This window comes from Centruroides vittatus, unplaced genomic scaffold, assembly GCF_030686945.1.
Source record: "Centruroides vittatus isolate TY-2023 unplaced genomic scaffold, ASM3068694v2 contig_1768, whole genome shotgun sequence".
Taxonomy (NCBI): Eukaryota; Metazoa; Arthropoda; class Arachnida; order Scorpiones; family Buthidae; genus Centruroides; species Centruroides vittatus.
In genome coordinates, this window is record NW_027121079.1 from 274,795 (window position 1) to 298,733 (window position 23,939).

The 23,939-nt window shown below is 33.3% G+C and overlaps 1 protein-coding gene and 1 long non-coding RNA gene across 2 annotated transcripts in view; both read left to right on the forward strand.

Annotated features, from left to right (window-relative positions):
- Positions 1 to 23,939, forward strand: part of LOC136969233 (zinc finger protein 271-like) — a 320,380-nt gene that overhangs the window by 189,611 nt on the left and 106,830 nt on the right. The gene's annotated exons all lie outside the window — the stretch shown is intronic.
- On the forward strand, positions 755 to 2,511 carry LOC136969234 (uncharacterized). Its single transcript, XR_010879790.1, has 2 exons — positions 755 to 976; positions 1,494 to 2,511. It is a non-coding gene; the product is annotated as an uncharacterized lncRNA (long non-coding RNA).

The window sequence follows — 23,939 nt, forward strand, 5'->3', positions numbered from 1 at the left end:
TAAAATAATTGTGAAAACTTTAAAGTATATTATATTTAAGTTATTATGTGAACTCTCTCTCTTCATTCGAAAGGAAAATTCGATAGAAGGATAAACCAGCAACCAACACGCAACTTTCTCGGTAAGATTTGAAATTTCGCTAGCGCCATCTCTTATCATATTTAATTTTTAAAATGTTTTATATTTTTAAATATTATAAAATGGCAAAATCCTTCATTTTCACGGTAGGGATGAGATTTATAAAACTTACAAATTTTAGTAACGAGTAAAATCGTCATTAAGTTCGCCATGATGCGTTTCTATCAGCCAATAACGGTTCGTCTGTTAGTCACGTGAGAAAATAATATCACGTGGTGTTTTAATCGTAGAAAGAACGATGCGGTTAACTGAGATGAGTGACATTAGAATAAAGAAGAAAGGATAATAAATTTAAGACATGTTCTACACTAATAATCACATATAAATTAATTCAAAAAAAAACGAACGAATCTTAATCGAAATAATATTCTTTATCGACAGATTTTGATCGAAGAATAAACATATTTTGTACACCAGTTCTTTTTCGATCAAAAAATATCTCTCATCGCAAATCTTCGACGAGATTTTCTAGTTAAATAAAGCCGTACAAAACAGAATTTGTAAACACGTGGATAGCGGCTGTATCGGTATCGATCGCCATCTTGAATACTGTACGCATGCGCCGAAATGTAATTAGGTTGTCGCTTGTGTGGTTGCGCAGTCTCATAGCGAAAATGCGTTTGTGTCACCGCTTTTCGTTGCGAGTGAATCCACCCAATGGAGTTACGTATGGCTGCTATTAACTCTCATATCATATTTTATAGCATCAATGCCGCTAATGAAGGAGAGAAAACCTAGATTAGACCCAGTAAGAGGTGGATGAACAAAATATTTGAAGACCTAAGGAAACGACTGACGATGTAACAACGGTGTTTGCCTGTCGAGTAATAAACACGAGGTGAGTTCTAGGAACAATATTTATCATATATCACGTGGGTTTCGTATCTACAAACTACGACGTGAGTTGGTGACGTGCTACCTCTTGACTCTCTTCTATTAAATTTCAGTGTACACCTCTTGTTTACTGCTACAACGCGAACAAAAACACTAAGTTTACTTGCCTGTCTTTGTTAGGGTTCTTTCGTACTATGGCCGACTGGTTCGACTGGTCTGATTCTAAGACGTGTTGCCAGGGCAACAGCAGTCGGTGGACAAACGGGTCGTTCCACTTGGACAACTAATAAGTTAAATAACTTGTACTGTACTTGGGTCGAAGTACTCGGGTCGACCTAGGAAGCTAAATACTTGTAATCGGATCGGAGCAGTCAGTCATAGTGTGAAATAGCCCTTATTCAATAATTTGAGTAAAATTAATATGGATATTTATTAATTGATGTTGATTGATGACACTCTATTTGACTAGGAGAGGTAACAATAAGTGTTTCCTATTATATGAATTTTATTTATTTATTTAGGCAAATGTAAACTCAACTCGGCAGTTATAAAACCTTCCATTCAAAACAGATTGTTGACAAAGGAAAAACATTTTAAACTGAGAAAATGAAGATAAAAGTAGAGCCAAAAAATGAATATTCAGAATTTACATTGAACCCAGGTGATATAAAGTTTGAAGTTTTAAAGAATTGCAAGAAAGAATTAAATACGGATACCAAAAAGTTTTGTAGAAGAATCAAATCTGAACCTTCAGACCATAAATATACACAGGTGAGTAAAATGTACTTTTGTATACGACTCTTGTGTTGCTTTAAAAGCATGAATTGCAAATTTTCTATGTTTACATTACCCCTTGCAAAAATTTAAAATGAACCTTGTCTACTTAAATGCATGACTGCGAGGGAAAATGTTACAATTTTGAAGTAAGAGAAGTCAGCTGAACTCGAAAGGATCCATCATGTCTACATATAAAAACTGTCAAACAGACAATAGTGAGAAAGGTGGCTCCAGGATCCTTCTATTATGTCATTAAATTTAGATTTATTTAATTCTTTCTTTAAAACTTATTCTTTATCATTTTCCTGAATTCACTCGTGATATGAAGTGGACGAAAATTTTCAAATTTCAGACCTGTAAATTCTGCTATAAACCTTCTATTCGTCTGTCCTTTTTAAATCTGATAACAGAGTTACGTAGGTGAAAATCGTAAACTTTTCTACCGGAGGATTAACTGTAGTCACGGGATTTTTAAAATTAAACTATGATTAAAAATCGCAATGTAAACGATTTTGAAGCATGAATTACTATGAATAATTATAAATAATACAATTGAGTTGATCGCCCTATTCAAATTGTTAAAACAAACAAATGAACAGTGTCGAGATATATGTTCATAGGATCAAGGCAAATTTGAATTAGGGGGCCTCGTGTGAAGTGTTGACCTCACACATTTTCTGTTAGTAACTAAAGGGGAAGGGAAAAGTTCACTTTTAGTGGAAGTCCATTTATTTTATTAAATTTTATACAGTTTATGCATTATATTAGATTTATTTCAAAATTTCTTGTTTTGTTTCTACCTATTGTATTTAGTATTCGTGAAGTGATAAAGGTTTAACGAGGGAGATTTATTGAAGCGCAGAAAAAAGTACGGAAACTTTGACAAAACTGAAAGAATGAGATAGATGAAATAAAAGTGTCTAGAAAAGTGCGCGTGTAATTTATGGACAGCTCCTAAATATTACATTTATTATAAGCCACAGCTGAACTTATTTTAATTACAAGTAACAGAAAAATACAATTAAATAGTTAATAAGAACTAGTTGAAATGGATATTTTGTATGTTTTATATCATATGAATGGTGTGGAAGAATAGTTTACAAAAAGCCCTTTCAAAACCTTTTTATTTCCTGTAAAATATAATAATATTTACTTGCACGTACGAACGTTTTTGTATCTCTATCGAGATCTGCTTCTAATCTACAAAAAAGGAAAAAATTTAAACTTTTGGTATTTTGGATCCTTTTGAGTGAAGAAATGTGGTTGTAACAAAGAAAGAATTTAATATTTTATAAGTAGAGAGGGTGAAATGATGTACTCTGAGGTTTAATAACTTATAAACTCATATTTTTACATATTCATTTGGTATGAAAGTGCTCCAGATTTGAATCAAGCAAAGGAATTTTATAATAAACCAATCAAAAGACATGCATATAAAATATATTAATTTCAAGGAATTTATGAATTAAACGGAATTTTATATTTTAGTTTAAATATTTTGTTTTTTTAATTATTTTTATGTAAAATTTAACTTTTGAGATAATGTAACATAAGTTTTTAATCATTTCAGATAAATACTTTATAACAATTCAAATTTAAAAAATAACACAAACTGTTCCAATTGTTGGAGTAATTCCGGTTATAACAGTGAAATAGGTTAGAGACTTCATGCTTTTAACATTTTATATATATGTTTCTAGCAATTAAAAGAATAGTGAAAACATAAATATAGATAAATTTATATTTATATAAATTTTAAGATTATATTTCATAAACTTGTCAAATATTTTATATATGGTGTACATGAAATTAAATAAATATTATCAATATTTGTACTTCATAGAGTTAAGACAAACAGTTTAATTTATCAGCATCCTAGAACAGAACAAGTTCCAATTTAGTGGTTTTAGAAAATGAAATGTGTTAGAATTCAATTTGTTTTTAATTATTATTATTTATTTATTTATTTAATAGTACAAGGGAAACCGTGTTGGTATGGGCATATTACAAGAGAACAAGAAAACATTACAATCATTAGTATCAATTCCAGTACAAAGTACATTAATATTAACAGTACATCGTGTAACAATTAGCCTGTTAAAAGAAAAAAGGAATAATAAAAAGTTTATATCAATAACAAACAAAATGAACAATAATAATGAGTTATATCCACAAAACAAATAAGAAAATGCACACAAAATGGCAGCAAATAGTTGATGCACACAAAAAGTACTATAAAATAATATAGAGGAAAATTAAACAATTATCTGAAAAAATGAAATTATTAATTATAATATGCCCAAAGACGCCGACATAAACGCTGCCAACTGTCTAGGACTAAATCATCCACTAATATGGTATATTCACACTGCCTGATGGTAAAATTTCTGAAAAGAAGTATTTTAGTCTAAACAAATTAAGCTGCTTTAATTATTTATCTAAATAATAAAACTATAAATACAATGATATTTATTATAATCTTATAACAGTTGCTTATATGATTGAACTGAAAAATAATCTTCACCAAAACACCTTTGGCTGACTGACTGCAGAGCCTTACATTCAATTTCTAAATGAAAAGCATTAAATTAACATGAGTGTCACAGAATTCACAATAATCCATACAAGGAGCCATCATTTTTCTAAATACATTACATCGCACATATAACACTGCCAGTATAATGCAAAATGGTCTTTCTGTATTCAAATAGATCACCAACTCCCATTCATTAAAAACATCCAAATACCACTTATTATATTTGTAGTTAGCAGCTCTATCTTTAAACTCATTTATATAATTATTTGCCAGTCTGATTAAAATATCAGAGACATCAGTTTCATTTAACATCATAGGATCATTTCGATAGCCGAAATTTTGCAACAAGGACACAATTCGATCTCTTCACGCTACTCTGTGAGAAATTAATAATACCGTATTCATTCGGGTATAAAAAGATCTCGTGTTTAGGACGATATGTGACTTTAGAGGTCAAAATAAAGAAAATTAGATTTATTAATACAATTCTAATTTTATTTCGTTTAATCACATAATATTATCAAATGCACATATTAAAGCGAACAATTATGTTCGCCTTAATACGTGATGAATGGAAAACAAAATTGAAACATTATAGTGCACTCTACCAGAAAAAGTTTATTTTTAGTGATTCAGAATGTGCTAATTTTCATTAAAAATAACAATTGAACTAATATAAAATAACTACATTTATAATCATTGCTAAGTGTCCTGTAATTTCTCTAATGTTTTTATAAAGAAGGAGAAACTATTTTCTGCCAACGAATGAGAAGGAATGTAGTTTTTAATTGATGGATGTAGGAGTAAGCCAATAAACAAAGGAGTGTGTGTGTTAATTTGTTTACAGTTGGTGCTAACTTACAAAAAATAGATTGTAGACCTATAATAACAGCACGAAGAATACACAGTTCACAGAAATTATTGTAAAAACGCAAAGAATCCTTCATTCGCGCAAATAGTACGACCTAGTTATTTGAAGCAGTGAGAAATGAATAAAAACCTTGTTTTATATGCGAGTAAATACGGTAATTTAGCAGACTAAGTTTACTAACCGACTGTTTGCGAAACCATCTTAAATTATTTTTTATTGTATTAAAATAAAGGAAATTTGAAATAGTCCTACCATCCCACCACGTCTCCATTAAGAAAATTATATCAAAAGTACAAAAAATTCCAAAAAGAATTAGGTTTATTTACAACTCCTTCACAATTTTACGAAAGTACCGATGTACCTTCTTCCAGTCAAGTTGAAATTTTTTCTTCTCACGTCTTGATAACAAAATTTATAAATATAATATAGTTTTTAACTTTTACTACATTTCTATTATATAAATAAGCAATTGAAGCTCTTTTTCATTTAATACAGTAATACCTTGACTTACGCTACCCCGACTTACGCGAACCCGGAGTTATGCGATTTTCAAATCTCGTCGATCCGTCTTTTGTTTGAGCGCCACGCAACTCTTGATTACTCACTCTCCCCACACTATTGTTCAGCTTACATGTTCACATGTGTCACGCGGAATCGACGCGTAGCTACAATTTATTTTTGTTATTTATTTCTGTGTTTGTTATTTCTACAGAGAGTTGAGAGACTACTATATCATCCAAACGAAGTAGAATTGATTCTTCTGCATCAAACAAGAAAACAAAAACTTTATCTTTGGAATGTAAAGTTAACATTATTAAAGACTTGGTAAAAAAAATGAAAATTTGTGAATTGGCAAAGAAGTTTTATCTACTGGAATCGACGGTCAGAACAATTATGAAAGGTAAAGAAAAAATTTTCGAAGCTGCGAAAAATGCTCAATCTTTAAATTCAAGCATCATTCCTAAACATCACGGTATTATCGCTGAGATGGAAACAATATTATCGAAGATTTTATTAAACATTTTTTTCTAACTTTGTTTTTTTAGTCTCCGGCCCCAATTAAAAATAATTTATATGCGAAGTTATACCCCTACTTACGCGGTTATCGCTCGGTCTCACCTATCGCGTAAGTTTGGGGTATTACTGTATCTCTAGTTAAAGGAGGAAGGTCATCAATTATAAATATCCCAGTGGCGTAGCGAGGAGGCTGCAAGAAAGTGTATTATGGACCGGGTGCCACTCGCAGAGAGGCGCCCAAATGGTCTCCAAGACAAACTGTGTTTCTGGAGGAGAGGGGCGCCAATAAAGTGTTGTGCACCTGGCGCCAGTTATGTTCGCTACACCACTGAAATATCCTAATACACTTGAATTTAGATGCCGCTCTTCTAATTTTACATTTGTTACCATAGTCCAAAAAACTACAATAAATCAACCTAGATCTATCATTCTATTGTTGACCCGATCTATATCACCATTTTAAACTAACATGATCAACACTTAATTTATTAAGAAAGAACTCCAACACTACATCTTCAGCCAGCAAGTAATCATTTTCCGATTCAGGCAATCTAGAAACTATTAAATTATTGCGCCTTAATAAACACTCAAAACTGCTCCTGACTTAATGTAAACTCGAGCAATTTATTTTCTAGATTTATTTCATCAGCCGATAAAACCTTGCCTGTGTCGTATGTAAATTTTTTCTCCAAATTCTCAAGTCTAGTTTATAAATTAACAATATAATAGCTTTGTCTAAATTTTCTACTCAGGTGTAAATTCTGTCAATTTTAGCAATCATTTCTTCCAATTTAGTATTCTGCTTTAAATTTAGTCGAACTAATAACGATATCCCATCCTTAATATCAAGATTTCCCCGAAGTAACTCCAAAATCTTCGTCTCCTCTAATGGGACAGGATGGAAAATCTTGATCTACTATCCGACTGACTTACTGATGAATAGGTTTTCCTTTTAGACATGACGATTAATACCAATAATCTTACCTGACAAAAATTAAATTATTAATTATAATATGCCCAAAAGTGCCGACTATAATCGCTGCCCAATTTGTTTTTAATTTAAAATTTAGTTTATTTTTTAATCTAGTGACAAAAGAAAAAGATGATCTTTTCTATCTTCTCACTTTTTGACTTATAATTTCCAATACGTTATATGTAAATTATTGCTGCCCAATTTCAAAATTTATAATTGATGACGCTCTCATATATAATGGAAATTAGTTGCAAATTTATCAATTTTGAAAAATTTATTTTTAAAATTAGAAATTTTATACGTTTTTGTTTTTGTATAAAGTAAACCAGATTTAGATGGTAAATAAAAGTTCTGGAAGTGTGAGTGCAAAAATAAATTATATTTTAAAAAAGCTGACTAAACTAATGTATTCTTAGTATACGAAATGAAATAATAGACTTTTCCAAAAGACAGATTCAATCAAACAAAATACAGTAAAACCTGTGTAAACTGGAATCGTGCGGTACTAGATTTTTTTAAACACTAAAAATGGCTGCATTTCGAAGACTTTTTCCTGTTCAGGCAGATTTTTGTTTTGAACAGGTTTTACTGTATATCTAGACCTGGCACTAAATTCATACATTAATGGTACGTGTTCACAATCTGACCCTGATTTATCCTAATGAAAAAAGTGATAGCATGTTGTGTGAGAAAATTAATATATCATTTAATCTTAAAAATAAATCTGAAAATAACATGAAAAATAAAATTCATGTGCTTATATGTAACTTTTCCATACAGTAATTATAATGTGATATTCAAATTTAGAGTGATTGAAGTGACGCCGCGCCAAGTAAAAATAACATTTAATGACTATACAAGAATCACAGTTATCGATTTTCTGCGGTCAGTTTCTTTTTATACCAAGCACCTATATTAAGTCTGAAGTAAGAATTGAATTAAAAATCTTTAAACAATTACTCAAATTACATAATTTAGCTGAACTATTAATTTGGATAACTCTATCAGTTTTAATAAAGGCATTTTATTTTCAGTAATCTCAATGTGGAATTTATTATTTCTATTACAATTAAATATAACAACCAGATAATTATATTTCATAACTACTCGTATTACATCCTTTCTAAACCACCATTTTTCAAACTTAGCAAGTTTACCTCTATTATGGAAGACAACAATTTTACATTTAATAAGATTAAAACTCATATCATTTTCTAATAAATATTTATCCAAAATATTAATAAATCTTTGTAAACCTCTAACTAAGTTAACAAACCAAACTATATCATCTGCATATGCCAATATTTGTACACTAGTGCCATTCACATCGATACTTTCATAATCAGAATTATTTAAATCATTTAAATATAAACTAAACAAAACAGGATTCAAAACACAACTCTGTCTAACATCTGTAGCAGTAAAAAAAGACCTAGAACAAAGACGGCCCCATTTAATTCTGACATTAGACTCTCTATATAATTCTGTAAGCAGAGAAACAAATTTAAAGCTAATACTATATTTTAAGAGTTTTTTCCACATTAAGTTTCTATTTACCGTATCAAAAGCTGAAGACAAATCATCAAAGAACGCATTTACTTTACGCCTTTTTCTCATTAGCGTCTTAGTAATAAGAGTATGCAAAATAAAAACATTATCTGTGGTAGAATATTTTTCTCGAAAACCAGCCTGATTCTGAAATAAAATATCATTTAAATTTCACCAAGATACCAACCTATGATACAATATACTACAAAAAATATTTGAAACACAACTGAACATTGAAATTCCTCTATAATTACTGGGAATCGATTTAGAGCCATTTTTATATACTGGACATAAAATAGTGCTTCCCCAGTCCCTTGGCACTACCCCAGATCTGAAAATTATATCAAAATTTTTAAGCAATATCAGGTAAACGGAATCCATCCTCCAAAATTCCGAAGGGATACCATCAACCCCAGGCGCAGAGCAAACTTTAACTTTACTTAAAACTTAGCTCAACTCAAATTCCGAAATGTCTACATACAGAATTTCGTCAGACCAGGTTAAACACTCATTCAAAACTGACAAATCTAGAGCATAAGTAAGTAGAAAACCATATAAAGAATAAAAATGTGTAAACCACTCTTCCAAAGAAATATTCACTTTGCTAGTATTACTTCTAATTTTACACAAATTCCATAACCATTTATTATTTTTACGAAAAATACCTGAATACTTAACCATGTACAAAAACTTTTTTTTCTTGGCTAAGGAAATTTTCTTGACCAAACCACGAAATAAAACAAATATTTTACGATGCAATTCCAATCCACTTTTCTTTTAAGAGAAGTGGATTGCAATTGCCAAGCTTTATTTCTGTTTCTGATCATTAAATGAAACTCTAAATCAAACCAACTATTAATATTGAAATAATCCTTTGGTTTAAAATTCATATTATCGCAATTAGCTATCTCAACAATTCACTTACTAACGTTATAAAGAAACAGAAGCACTTTTTAACTAGTGTCTCTCAGAATCAGATACAAATCTGTTCATAATCTTGCAATTCCGAAACATTCTTTCATAAAAACTGCCCTTATCGTTCAGCTGAGGTTGAAATGGATTATCCAAACATAATATTAAAAGAAAATGGTTTGATAAACAACAATCACTAACAAAAAAAGATTTAACACAACCCCACACAAGGAGTTATTAAGCCAAAATCATTAACCGAAAATCTCAAACTAGAGACAAATGAATATTCGCCAGCTTCATCACCTGACATTCTACCATTTAATATTTTTAAATTTTTATTTACATAGTATTGAAGCATCTTTCAACCTCTGCTATTCAAGATAGCATCGTAAGATATCCTACTTATTTTAGCAGGATCAATACCGAAATCATCACCAATGTAGTCTGGGATAACATTACCTTCACCCACCCGAGCATTAAAATCATCAAGAATAATTAAATTAAAATCTTCGTTAAAGTGAAAATTAATTAAAATCTCAAAAAATTCCTGACAAAGATGCTCATGCATATAAACAAAACATATCGCGTAATATAATATCAATGAGAACCAAAAAATTGTCTCTATAAATTACTTTAAAACGGAAACTTATTCTTATAAATAACAACCAACCAACCTTATATCTACCTCTATTATAATCTCTCAAAGCATCACCAATAATACAATTATAATGAGAAAGAACCTCCAAATTACTTATATTACTATTAGAAGAATACCAGGTTTCAGATAAGAAAATGACATCAAATTGCGATATATACTTCCAAAACAAATTCGGCTTATTTCTAATACCAGTGCAATTCCAAGCCACTAATGGTGATAGACTGGACCAGTGATTGCTATGTAGAAACAACAATAATTTTACCAGAATCCTCATCAAATCCATATTTTACTTCATAAAATTGCAGTTTAACAATAATAATTGAATAGTTTGTGGGTTTTAGTAAAACTTGATTCATAATCTATATACAGTCAAACCTGTTTTTATGCGCTTTCTATTGACCGCATAAAAAAGTCTCACATAGAAAATAACTCAAAACCTTTTGGAATCTGATTTAGAAAATACGTAAATAATACAGTACATTTACCTTTAATTTATGCTTTGAAATGAATCTTATCTTAATGGTCCAGAAATGTGGAAGCACTTTGAAGGCTTAATTAACGTAATTAAAACAGACGTAGAATTTATTGACAACAGATGTCAGCACTTGACTGCGTCGTGTCGTCTATCGTCTGTTTTACATATTTTTGTCCAGGTGGTGTTTTGTTGACTTAAAAAATAAATTATTTCATTTTTCGCATATTAGTGAAATAATATTGCTATAATAAGTTCATTTATGCTATAATAAGTCAATGTGAGACATGACAAAACGCATGAGACTAGTCACCCACTATACCGCACGAAAAAGACTGCATAAAAACAGGTTTGACTGTATATAATCGAGACGAGTTGAAAGTTGAAATTTGGTACATAGTTACAATACGTAACGAAAACGCACACTAAGAAGGGATTTTTCAAAATTTTTTTCCACGGGGAAAAGAACAGGATTAAGGCTTAACACTTTCATCAACAATGGAAGTGTTAAGTAACAATGGAGAACAAGAGAAAGCGACGTGCAAGATTTACGGGCGCTGTAGAAAAAAAAAAAAAAAGTAATACGTCAGAACATATTCGATTTTCAAATTTAAACAGATTAGTTCGGTTTTTCTCGACTTTTCTTCTTTAGAACATTCGATGAAAATCGAACGATATAATCAGAACACGTCGTGAAAATCGAACAATATTAGAACATTCGATTTTCAAATTCGACCTTTCTTTAGAAATACTTAGTTCGTTAATAAAATTACTTTTTTTTGTGACTATAACGTAATAATCTTAATCTTCGCTATCGTTACTTTTGCCCGAGCAACGCCGGGCCTACCTGCTAGTCTATAATATAATCGAGACGAGTTGATAATAATAATAATAATCAGCGCAGAGCTCAAACGGTTAGAAGTTGAAAGTCGAAATTTGGTACACAGTTCGGGTACGTCACGAGAACGCACACTAAGAAGGGATTTTTCGAAATTCCTCTCTACGGGGGAGAGATACAGTATTAAGGCTTAACACTTCCATAAACAATAAAGTTGACTATAACGTAATTATCTTAATTTTCGCTAAAACTGTTAGGAGTTGAAAGTTGAAATATAATACACAGTTAGGGTACCAAATTTAAGTACCAAAGTGTTAAATAACAATGGAGAACAAAAGAAAGCGACGTGCAAGATTTACGGGCGCTGGTAAAAAGAAAAACGAAAATATTAAAAAGTAATATTATAGAACAATTCGATTTTCAAATTTAAACAGATTAGTTCGGTTTTTTTCGACCGTTCTTTAGAAATACAGTTTAACCCGATTATAACGTCATCGGATGTAACGACAACCCTAATATAACGTTAAATTTTTATCGGTCCTACGATTTTACTATACTAGATAATGTTAAAAACCAGTGGCGTGCCGTCATTGGAAGCGATGGAAGCGCCGATTCCACCTTCCAATGACCTTCCCTTGTATTTTATAAAATATAAATTTTCATATTTTAACGTACTTTGCATTAATTAAAATTAATATTTTATTATAACTGCATTATGTATCTTTTACAAATTTCTATACTACATGTGAAAAAAACGATAAGATTGCTATTGTATATTCGAATGATTCGGTGTCGGAAGGAGTGTCAAAACCGGGTCAGTTTCCAATCAGCCAGATTATATAGGCATTGTCACATGCAAATAAACAACAACCAACCCGTTATATATAAAGACCAACAACTGCCGAATTATCGGGCTAGCAAATGGCTATAGTAATTACTATAGCCATTTGCTAGCCCGATAATTCGGCAGTTGTTGGTCTTTATTGTCACATGCGGTTTACAGAGCACCAACCTCACCCGGTTTAGCTGGTAGAAGAGACACACTCATAAAGAATCCTACTTTATATCCCAGAGCGGTTGTGGACTGTTAAAGCCGGATACACACATGCGGCGCGGCAAGGAAAAGCGGCAGAATAACGTCACTTTTTCTTGCCGCAGAGGTCTATTTCGTGTTGTTTTACTTATGCCGCGAAAGTTGGTCGAATTCTATCTTTCGCGGCGACCGCCGCCAAGACGCGTTTCTATCAGCCAATAACATTTCGTCTGGCAGTCACGTGAAAAAATACAATCACATGGTGTTTTAATGGCGGAAAGTTCGACGTGGTTAACCCAGATAACTAACATCAGAATAAAGAGGAAAGAATAATAAATTTAACACAAATTCTACACAGATACAGTAATCATATATTATTTAATTCAAAGAACAAAACAACCGAATCTTACTCGAAATAGTATTTTTTATCGAGAGATCTTAATCGAAGAATAAGCCTATTTTGTACATCAGTTCTTTATCGATCCAACAAAACATCTCGGCAAGATTCTTGCCAATACGATATCTCTAATCCAAAATATTCGTTCGAATTTTCGACGAAATCTTCTAGCTAAATAAAACGAGCCGTACAAAACATAATTTGTAAACAAGTGTGGATATCGTTCGCCATCTTGAATACTGAACGCATGCGCCGAAATGTAAACGGATTACCGCTTGTGTGGTCGTGCTGCCGCGCGGCGAAGACGCGTTTCCGTCACCGCTTTTCCTTGCCGCGCCGCATGTGTGCATCCTCCTTAAGGAAGATTATTCTGGCCCATGTTATAAAAAAGGTTGCCCACCGTAAACTAGATTTATAACTTAACCCAACCGACAGGAATTTACTGGCATGTTTTTATGATAGTTCTGTATAGTTGACAGGAGTTTTAAAAAAATCCATTAAAATATTTGATATATTTATTCCGCGATTATTCTGCTCTCCCATCTTATAACCTTTTACCAAGATAAAACAGTCGAAGTGGGACCAGGCTGAAAATGACAATGAGTATATGAGCTCTGTTCGAGGGATGTCAGCTTATTCGTCTCATATTTGATATAAATCGTTTTTTTTTGTATTTACACTCAATTTACGTAAAAATTATTCTATTGTCTTGTTTATAATTAATAGCTGAACTTTGTTTCTGTATACTGAATGGAATTTCACAGTAAAATATTCGGAAACTAAATTATAAAAGCCAAACAAATTAAATAGCTTAATTTTTACAATATCCACTTAAAATGGATAAAAGCATTATTACATATTTATTATTTATTCGTGCATATCGACGTCTTTCGAAGAAATAATCATTTATTGTAGAGTTTTTATAAGCTGAAAATTATTCTGTTGTCTTTGATGAAATTTGTTACAATTTACTAATTTTTACAGAAACATTAAATTTTAAACGATGACATTAGTCAAAATTTATTAATTTGTACACAAACATTAAATTTTAAACATATTTCTTCATATTTCTTGGTGATCACGTGACCGAAAGCTATTTTTATCTTGGCGGGAATTTTCCCACATTGATCTTTGTCATATGTAATTTGCATATTAGTGATAGTACATTACTATTCTTTATTAAACAGATTAAGTTATTGTGTATTAATTAAATTCATCGGTTTTTGTGGAAGAATTCTTTAAAACTTTCAGCGTTTATTTAGAAACTTTTTGTCACCTGATAACATTGGACAAGAGCATTTTCGTTTTGTCTATTGTATATGATCAATTCGCGCCAGATTTCGTAGAGTGCAGTTTTAATGTTTCTGTGTTGCTCGTTTTTTCGAAGTCACTGCGATAATTTTTTATTACGTGGATCCATACATTTTGCGTTATTTTTAACGGATAAAAGGTGGAAATTTTACTCTGAATATAGAACTTGTTTTTCAGAATATGCTACTTTACAGAAAGAAAAGTTGAAAATAATTTATTTTTCGACAATTTGCGAGAACTGATCTTTGTTTGGATGTAAATGAAGGCATGTATTATAGGTTTACTAATTTATTTCTGCATATAATTATCTAGTTCTAATTTCGAGACATTTATGGGTTTTAGTGTTTATAAGCGTATTATTTAGACATGTCTACCAATTTAGTGCTAAAACGTAGAACTACGTCAAAGAAGAATACAAACTTTAGGGATACTATAGATTACTATCTATGGAATTTCGGGACTTTGAGTATATATCTGAACTGAGGGGACCGAGACGAGTTCAACGATACCCTACTTTTGGACGGGAGACGAAAAATAAAAAAGTTATCATACTTTTTTTGGCGATCGCGCGATGATAGGGAGTCGCGTCGCTCTCTCCGCTAAGTCGGCCTCGCTATCGCGATCGGGAGTCCCGTCGCTTGCCGTTAAAATTGCCTTTAGTAGACGTTTCCCCCCTTTTTTTACTTTGTTCAAGAACTACCGTGAATCGATCACTAGTTTAGCACATGGCAGGGTGTGGTGGCGCCCATACGAGAAGTCAGTCGGGAGCACGAACAGTGGAAACGGCCGCTATGTTCGCGATCGCGCGATGATCGGAAGTCGCGTCGCTCTCTCCGCTCTCGTATCGCGTGTTTAACCCTCCAGGAGATGACCGTAGTCCGACGTCATGGTTTGCAGACTTTACCGCAAGATGGCAGTACTAGCAACTATGGTGCCGTCTTCATGAGAGCATTAAAAAAGTATGGTAAGTGAAAAAGTATGATAACTTTTTTATTTTTCGTCTCCGGTCCAAAAATAGGGTACCGTTGAACTCGACTCGGTCCCCTGAGTTCAAATATATAATCAAAGTCCTGAAATTCCATAGATAGTAATCTATAGTACACTCCAAACTTTAATTAGCAAGTAGTCCCTTTATTAGCAAACTAATTTGTTGGTAGATTTTTTTACATTTAAAGTGTAATTAGATGAAACTAAATGGATGTGAACATAGAAAGTTGAATATGGCAAGACTAATAGATAAAACTATTATTACATATTACTCGATCGGAAAAATTTATACTTGAAGAATTTTGTTTTGATAATTATTGCCTAGGGTTTATGTCGAAAATATTTTTCAGTTATATTTGTAATTACAGTTAATTCGAATAGTAATGGCGCTTAAATATTTATAGGATTAATTGAAGTTTTCGAATTTTGTTTGAGGAAACTGAGGAAGGCAAGAGTATCGACAGTTGTATAATGAACTGAATTTAAGTAAATTAGGTGACTTTGTATGTTTCGATGTAGTTTTTTATAATATTACGATATACGAACTTTCGATTTTGTAAATTGTATTATACTAAAAAATAAAGTTTTTCGTTATTCTCCTACTTAATGATGTATTTATAATGTTTCTAAACTAAATAATACTTATTAAATTGAGATCCAAGCTTTACAAAGTACTATGAATATTAGAGAAGACCGTTTTACTATAAACTACTACGTTTTACTACAGCTTACTCTAATGTTGATTCTACGAAAAGTAGGTCAGACAAGGACCGTTAGACTAATGACGTAGGCTGTTTACTTTTTCCGGTTGCATCGGTGCACTCCCGATAGCGTCATTTACAGAAGTCACACCTACTTTTTTCTGACGCGAGCCAATTAAGAATATTAATTTTTTTAACCAATCAGATGACGGCGGGAAATTTAAATTCGATTTATGTCGATAGATGGCCGTCTAAAATTTCATATTTATTTTAATTTTCTCTCTTTTATTGTAATTTCTCGAGAACTAAAGGATATTCCAAAACAAAGTTGGAGAACCCAACTACTCGTGAAAATTCTACGACTTCACGAAATGGTCCAGGTATTTTATAAGAATTTTTTTAACGTCTATAGACGTCCCTCACCACTGCCACTCGATCACCTTGGACGTCTATTTTCGTCCCTCACTGTTAAGAGGTTAAAACAATTCACTTAGTCAAATATCTTGATACGAGCAGCTAATGGATGGAACTAGTGACGGTCTAGGTAGGTGTGTAGTGAGTGTGTGCGTGCCAAATCCCGAGGGAGCCGATACCAGTCAATGTCAAATGCCTCTTTTGTCGCATCACTAGTATATCTCAAAGGACGCCACAGGGCTGTTGTAAATTTTAAACGTTTCTCACCGTAGCTGTAAAAATCTAACTATGTTAAACTTAATAGTCATTCGTTTTCTAACTAATTCGTTTTAATACCAGGTGTACACGGAAATCAGTTTTCCACTGTACTGAGTGAGTGATTGGTTCTGTTAAGCTTTTGTTGAAGTAATATTCTGGCTCTTTCAACAGGATTTTATTTATGTCCCCATTTCCTGATCTCTTAATTATTTAGTCACTTCTTAAGTAGAAATAAGTCGAAACCAGTTACTTTGTACCTGAATATCTGTAGTCTTGGGAAAACAGTGGAAAGACATATTTTTATGACAACGGATATATAAATCGTAAATTTAAGGAAAATAAATTGTGAGGTTAACCGAGGGTAGGAGATGGAGGATGATTCCTATCTTCTCTACCTCTTAACGGCACAAGACCTTGAGGTCCGACCTCGGTTGTCGAAAGGATGATTAAGGCTCGAGCGGTCAATGATTAGTTACGGATTTGGGATCGTAAGATCCGGTTTACGTCAGGAACTGACACCAATCTATCAAACTTCTCGCGGATAGATACGCGTTTTTCGGAAGCATAAGATGCCTGATGATGAGGGTAATGGAGGAAGAAACGCACACTCTTCTAATATTAAACAAAAATACCCGTTTATTTTGAGATAGGGAATACATCAATTAACATATTTGGAAGTATTTATATCATCGAATCGAATTATTAAACCGCGTCCCGAGTGATCGGAGAGAGAGAGTTTACAAAACATCGCGAGCAGGATAAATACCTTAGTGATCCGGAGATTTGTGATCCTGAGATTTGCACAAAGTCTGAGGAACGAGAGTTCGCTTGAAAATAAGAGTCAATGGACTGTAGATAGATGAAATGGACGGCTTCAACGGCGGGAGATGATAATCCACGGCACACACACACTTGACAGTTGTCGAAACTCTTTCTCTCCCTCTCTCTCTGCGTCATCTTCGTTCGTTTTTCCTTTTATTTCGGGATCTTGGGTTCGAGATTTTGTGAAGTACGTCAAGGGTGGAAGTCCCTTTTGACCAATGGTGAATTACATGATATAATTATTTTTCAACAGTTAACTCATCTTCTACAAGGAAGTATTACCGTGGGAACGATAGTTTATGATTAATTTTTACGAGAAAATTTGTCGGTGTTTTTCCGTTTTTTTGTTTCTGTGTTTGATTTAACCCTAACTGTCGAAAAGCGGTTGGCAAATAAAATAAAAATTCGTTATTCTTATATTCGGGCCTTCACAAAATTCTAGAGCTTTTTTTTTGTACCATTGTATGTACTGTACGTCTCATTCATTAAATTTGGTTGTAAATGATGCTGCCAAAGTAACAGTTAATTTTTAACACTGTACTAGAATTGTACACGTTTTTTTCTGCATCCCCTTACAGATAGGACATACTAAATCGTAATATCACCGGTTTAACATCGAAATCCGTAAGTAATATAAGATGGGAGAGCAGAATAAACGCAGAATAAATATATCAAATATTTTAATGGAGTTTTTTTAAACTCCTGTCAACTATACAGAACTATCATAAAAACGTGTTAGTAAACTCCTATCGGTTGGGTTGTTATTAATCTAGTCTAGGGTGGGCAACCCTTTTTATAACATGGGCCAGAATAAAATTTTACGTTTTTTTCCGCGCCGTAGTAGTTAATTGACGCCTTTTTGTGACTTGTAATTTTTTTAGTCTGCAAATATGAAATAAATAAATAAAAAGTTAATTACTACATTTATTTTTTTATCGTTTTCGAAAATTACAAAGAATTGAAAAAATAACTAATTAATAGTTATTTTTCCAATTTAATAATCTATTAAAGATCTCGCGGGCCGGATAGAAACTTTTCGCCAGCCGTAGCTGGCCCGCGGGTTGCCCGCCGTTGATCTAGTCTGCTCGTGATTCACATAATCGGGCGAGGGTGGCCGAATATCTAGCAGGCGGCTAACAGCCCACAACCGCTCCGAAATATAAAGTCGCGTACTCTTTACGCGTGTGTCGCTTCTACCAGCTAAACCGTGACGTTGGTGCTCTGTAAAGCGCATGCGCTAATGCCTATAATCTGGCTGCTTGGAAGTTGACAGGCAGGCGGCTAACAGCTCAGAACCGGTCCGGGTTATAAAGTTGGACTCCGTACGCGTGTGTCGCTTCTACCAGCTAAACCGGGTGAGGTTGGTGCTCTGTAAACCGCATGTGCTAATGCCTATATAATCTGGCGATTAGAAACTGACCCGGTTTCGACATTCCTTCCGCCACCGAATTATTCGAATATACAATAGCAATCTTATCGTTTTTTTTCACATGTAGTATAGAAATTTGTAAAAGATACATAATGCAGTTATAATAAAATATTCATTTTAATTAATTCAAAGTACGTTAAAATATGAAAATTTATATTTAATAAAATACAAAGGAAGGTCATTGGAAGGTGGAATCGGCGCTTCTGTCGCTTCCAATGACGGCACGCCACTGGATAAAGACCCATCTATGTATGTATGGTCGAAAAGTAATATATTTTTCTGTGAATAACCTAACACATATCATCATCAATCGACAAGACACGCCAAAATTTCTTACTCGAAGCATCACCTATATGAAACCTAAAGACAACAATACCACAGGCCAATTACATGTCTCCCAACACTCTACAAATTATTGACATCTTATATCGCGAACAAAATATACAAACATGTTGAAGAACACGACATTCTCATAAATTCCTACGGCAAAAGGGTTGCCGTAGAAATTACAGGGGATGCAAAGAACAGTTACTCAAAGATTCAGTCATTCTACGGCAAGCACACAAACAACACAGAAACATACACATGGCATATATAGACTACAGAAAAGCATTCGACAGTGTTCTACACAGTTGGCTGTTACATATTCTACACATGTACAAAATACATCCATCACTCGATTCGTTCGAAACACTACGCAGCACTGGAGAACAATACTACATCTCAGGGTTAGTAACACTTCCATACAAACAAACCAAATATTCATTAGACGAGGAATTTTTCAAGGAGATTTCTTAAGTCCTTTCTGGTTCTGCTTAGCCCTGAATCCATTATCCAACATGTTAAAATACACACAACATGGTTACAATATCAGACATGAAAAAACAACACAGTTTACACTGTCACATCCTATGTACTTAGATGACATAAAACTTTATGCATCCACACAAAAACAACTTCATCAACTCCTATAGATCACACATTCATACATCATACATACAAATAGAGTTTGGCCTAGACAAATGCAAAACACTTCACATTGAAAAAAGAATCCTGAAAAAAGAAGATTTTGCACTTGGAAATGATGACGTTATTGAATCCATGGAAGAGGGCGAGTTTTAGAAATATTTAGGATTCCAACAGGCTAAACGAACAGAACATGAACAAACAAAGCAAAGGTTAATTAAAGAATACCAAAGTAGGTTAAATGCTATTCTCAGAACACAGTTAAATGCAAAACACACAGTTAAAGCAATAAACACGTATGTCATCCCAGTACTCACATATTCTTCCGGAGTTATACATTGGACTCACTCAGATCTTGACCCAACTCCAAAGGAAAACATCAACAACCGTCACTAAGCATAAAAAACATCATCCAAAATCCGCCATAGAAAGACTAATCCTTTCACGTAAAGATGGCGGACGTAGCCTCATTGACATAGTGTTACGTAACAATGGAAGTGTTAAGAGAAAGCGACGTGCAAGACGAAGATGCAGTTTTTTTCGTTTTTGTGAGAAATCAAACATATTTTTAGACCCATCTGAAAGTACTGTAATTAGTCTGGAAAGAGGGGAGACCCAATTCTTGCATTCTGTGAAAACGGGTAAGGTTGACTATAACGTAATAATCTTAATCTTCGCTATCGTTACTTTTGCCCGAGCAACGCCGGGCCTATCTGCTAGTTTGTTTATAATCTTTATTTAATATACAAAATTTATCGTAAATTTCAAATTTTAAAAATGAAACGTATTCGAAAACCATTACGTTCCATTTAAGAACGATAATTCCTGAAGATGGCCTGTAGCAAATTAGGTTGAAACGTTCGAGTAATAAAATAATTTATGCTGGTTAGAAATTCAGGTGTTCGTTATAATTAATTGTTCCACTGTAATTTTTAAAAATATATATTATATTCAATGAAGTACTGCGACAATGATATAGCGCGAAAAGGACGCATTACTGTGACAGTAATCAAGTGAATTTATTATATCATTACTGGGACAGGTAGCATACGGCACTTGTCGGCGTGGAGTGTAGTAGTATTTTGCCCCTGTACATCATACTTTTCTCGGGGATACTATAGATTACCACCTATGGAATTTCGGGTCTTTGGGTATATATCTGAACTCAGGAGACCGAGACGAGTTAAACGATACGATATTTTTGAACCGGAGACGAAAAATAAAAAAGTTATCATAATTTTTTCCAGCGAATGCGCGATGATAGGGAGTCGCGTCGCTCTCTCTGCTAAGTCGGCCTCGCTATCGCGATCGGGAGTCGCGTCGCTTGCCGTTAAAATTGCCTTTAGTAGACGTTTTCCCCTTTTTTTACTTTGTTCAAAAACTACCGTGAATCAATAACTAGTGACGTTTAGCACATGGCGGCCTGCCGGCGGCTCCCCTCCGGAAGGCAGTCGGGAGCACGAACAGTGGGAACGGCCGCCATGTTCGCTGCCATAAGTAACATGAACCGAAATGGCGATCGCGCGATGGTCGGAAGTCGTGTCGCTCTCTCCGCTTTCGTATCGCGTGTTTAACCCTACTGGAGATGACCACGTACTCCAACGTCATGATTTGCAGACTTTACCGCAAGATGGCAGTACTAGCAACTATGGTGCCGTCTTCATGAGAGCATTAAAAAAGTATAACAACTTAAAAAGTATGATAACTTTTTATTTTTCGTCTCCGGTCCAAAAATAGGATACCGTTGAACTCGTCTCGGTCCCCTGACTTCAAATATATAATCAATGTCCTGAAATTTCATAGGTGGTAATCTATAGTATACCCTTTTTTTTTGTTAGAATAGAGTCGTGCCGACTGTGTATCTAAACCGTTTGGAAGAACATTTTTGAATTGAAATAGCGTGATTTCCGGTATAGATCATAAGTTCGTATGTAGTTAATCTGGTTCTCTTTCTCTTCCGATTCTCATGTTTGGTCTCGACTTTCATCTATCTAACTCTTTTCCCGAGAGTAAGGAAGGAAAGAGACGAACGGACGACAGTGGGCATTTATAGATCTACAGTTTTAATTGCAGAACAATAAGTATCTTCCAGTAACTGAGTGGATAAAACCACCGAACACAGAAACTCGGTCGTGGCTAGCCACGTCGAGTTTTCCGGGTTTTCTTCGCGTTAGTAACACTTAAATTGGGGCCAGCTTTACATGAACGCCTTTCCGGGATGTTACCACCTCGGCAGATTGCCTTTGTGTTGCATTGCCGTAACCAACAACGTTCTCTCTAAGCTGCGCGTACAGTATTACTTCAATTCGGAATTTTGTCACACATTTTGGTTAATGCCATCATAATCCTTTGTACAGTATTACCTAACACTAGTAATAAATTTTAGAAAAGAAATGAAATCTTTTTAGTGTTTATTTAGAATCCAGTCAAAACAGTCAACTGTTTCTAATGTCCATTATCATTATTTGAATTTTAATGTTCATTATCATTATTTATTTTAATGTCCATTATCATTATTTATTTTAATGTCCATTATCATTATTTGAATCATTAATGTCCATTATCATTATTTAATGTCCATTATGACTGATATTTCTTTTTTCCCAAATTTGAATAAATTTGGGAAAAAAGAAATATCAGTCATAAACACATTAAAGTTTCCGCTCAAACTTTTGCATTTAATAAAAGGGAAAAATTTAATTAGCCGTTACAATAGGACATTACTCGAAATAGAATAGACTAGCATTCGAATCATTCCCCTTAACCACAAGTGGTTGATAAATTTCGAATTACACGAATTGTTTTATTTGTTTTTTCTTATTTTTACACATGCACTTTTGTGTGAAAGTAATGTGCATTATCTTACAGAACCGTTGAACAGAACGTTATTGAAAGCGATTTGGAATCGGTGCAATATCGATTTGAATAAGTTTAATTATTTCAGTTGGATGAATAAATATTTTTTTATATACAATTGAAAGACAAAGTCGCTCTAAAAATCAGACGATCACCATTTTTATTTTCTTTTAGTGTTCCAGAACAAATCAGACAGCCAGACCTTTCCTTTTAGGATACTTAGCTGCCCATTTTCATTCATCCAACGAAAATAAAAACAAATTTGTCAAAATTCGTCATCAGAAAAACGTCCCAGCTTAATCTACATTTGTCAGCGCGATTCCTCAGTAGATAAAAGGAGCCGAAATTACAAACAGATAAAGATGAACCATTAAAGACGTCGCAAGATTTACCATACAAATCTTAAGAAATGTTTTAATTTTTATTGGTTTTTCTGTGTTTTTAAACAAGTCTTTTTGAAAATGGGCAGCTAAGTAGCCTAAAAGGAAAGGTCTGGCTGTCTGATTTTTAGAGCGACTTTGTCTTTCAATTGTATATAATAAAATAAGTCTAATTAAACAATGCGATTTTTTATACCCTTTGTTTGTAAGTTATTGCGAAGAGTAATAAAAATGGCCGCCCACAGAAAATAAAGAAGCAACTGTTATGATGTTGATAAGGAAATATGGATCTTCATGATTTCAATAGCGTTATTCCTCGCTATTACTAATAAAAAAGCCGTTGTCTGTGTATATTTATATATGTTAATTTTTTATAACTGCAATTTTTGGGTACTTTCTCACCACACCGTATAAATACAATACACACAACACATAACCAATAACCGGTGTGAAATATCCAAAAGGGGCAAACGTTTTCGATGCCCCTCCTGGGCTCTTATCAGGCTTATTTGTTACTTCCGTTAAAACTGGATTCTGTATTTCAAAAGTTTTTAAAATTTGAAACGTGCCCTGCATCCGAAACTCCTACAATCTTTGTGAAAATTCCAGATGAAATTTTGGTTATATTCGTTTAATGTTTTGATAGAAAGAATAGTGTTCTTATTTTGCAGAAATATTAGCTACAGAATAAAAGTTTTATCGATTTCGAATTAGTGATGGCACTACGTTCAGTGATGTCAGTGACCGCGTGACGTTTTCTTATCAAATCCAATTAGTAACGATGTATCGAGTCCGTTATTTAAAAAGTTTT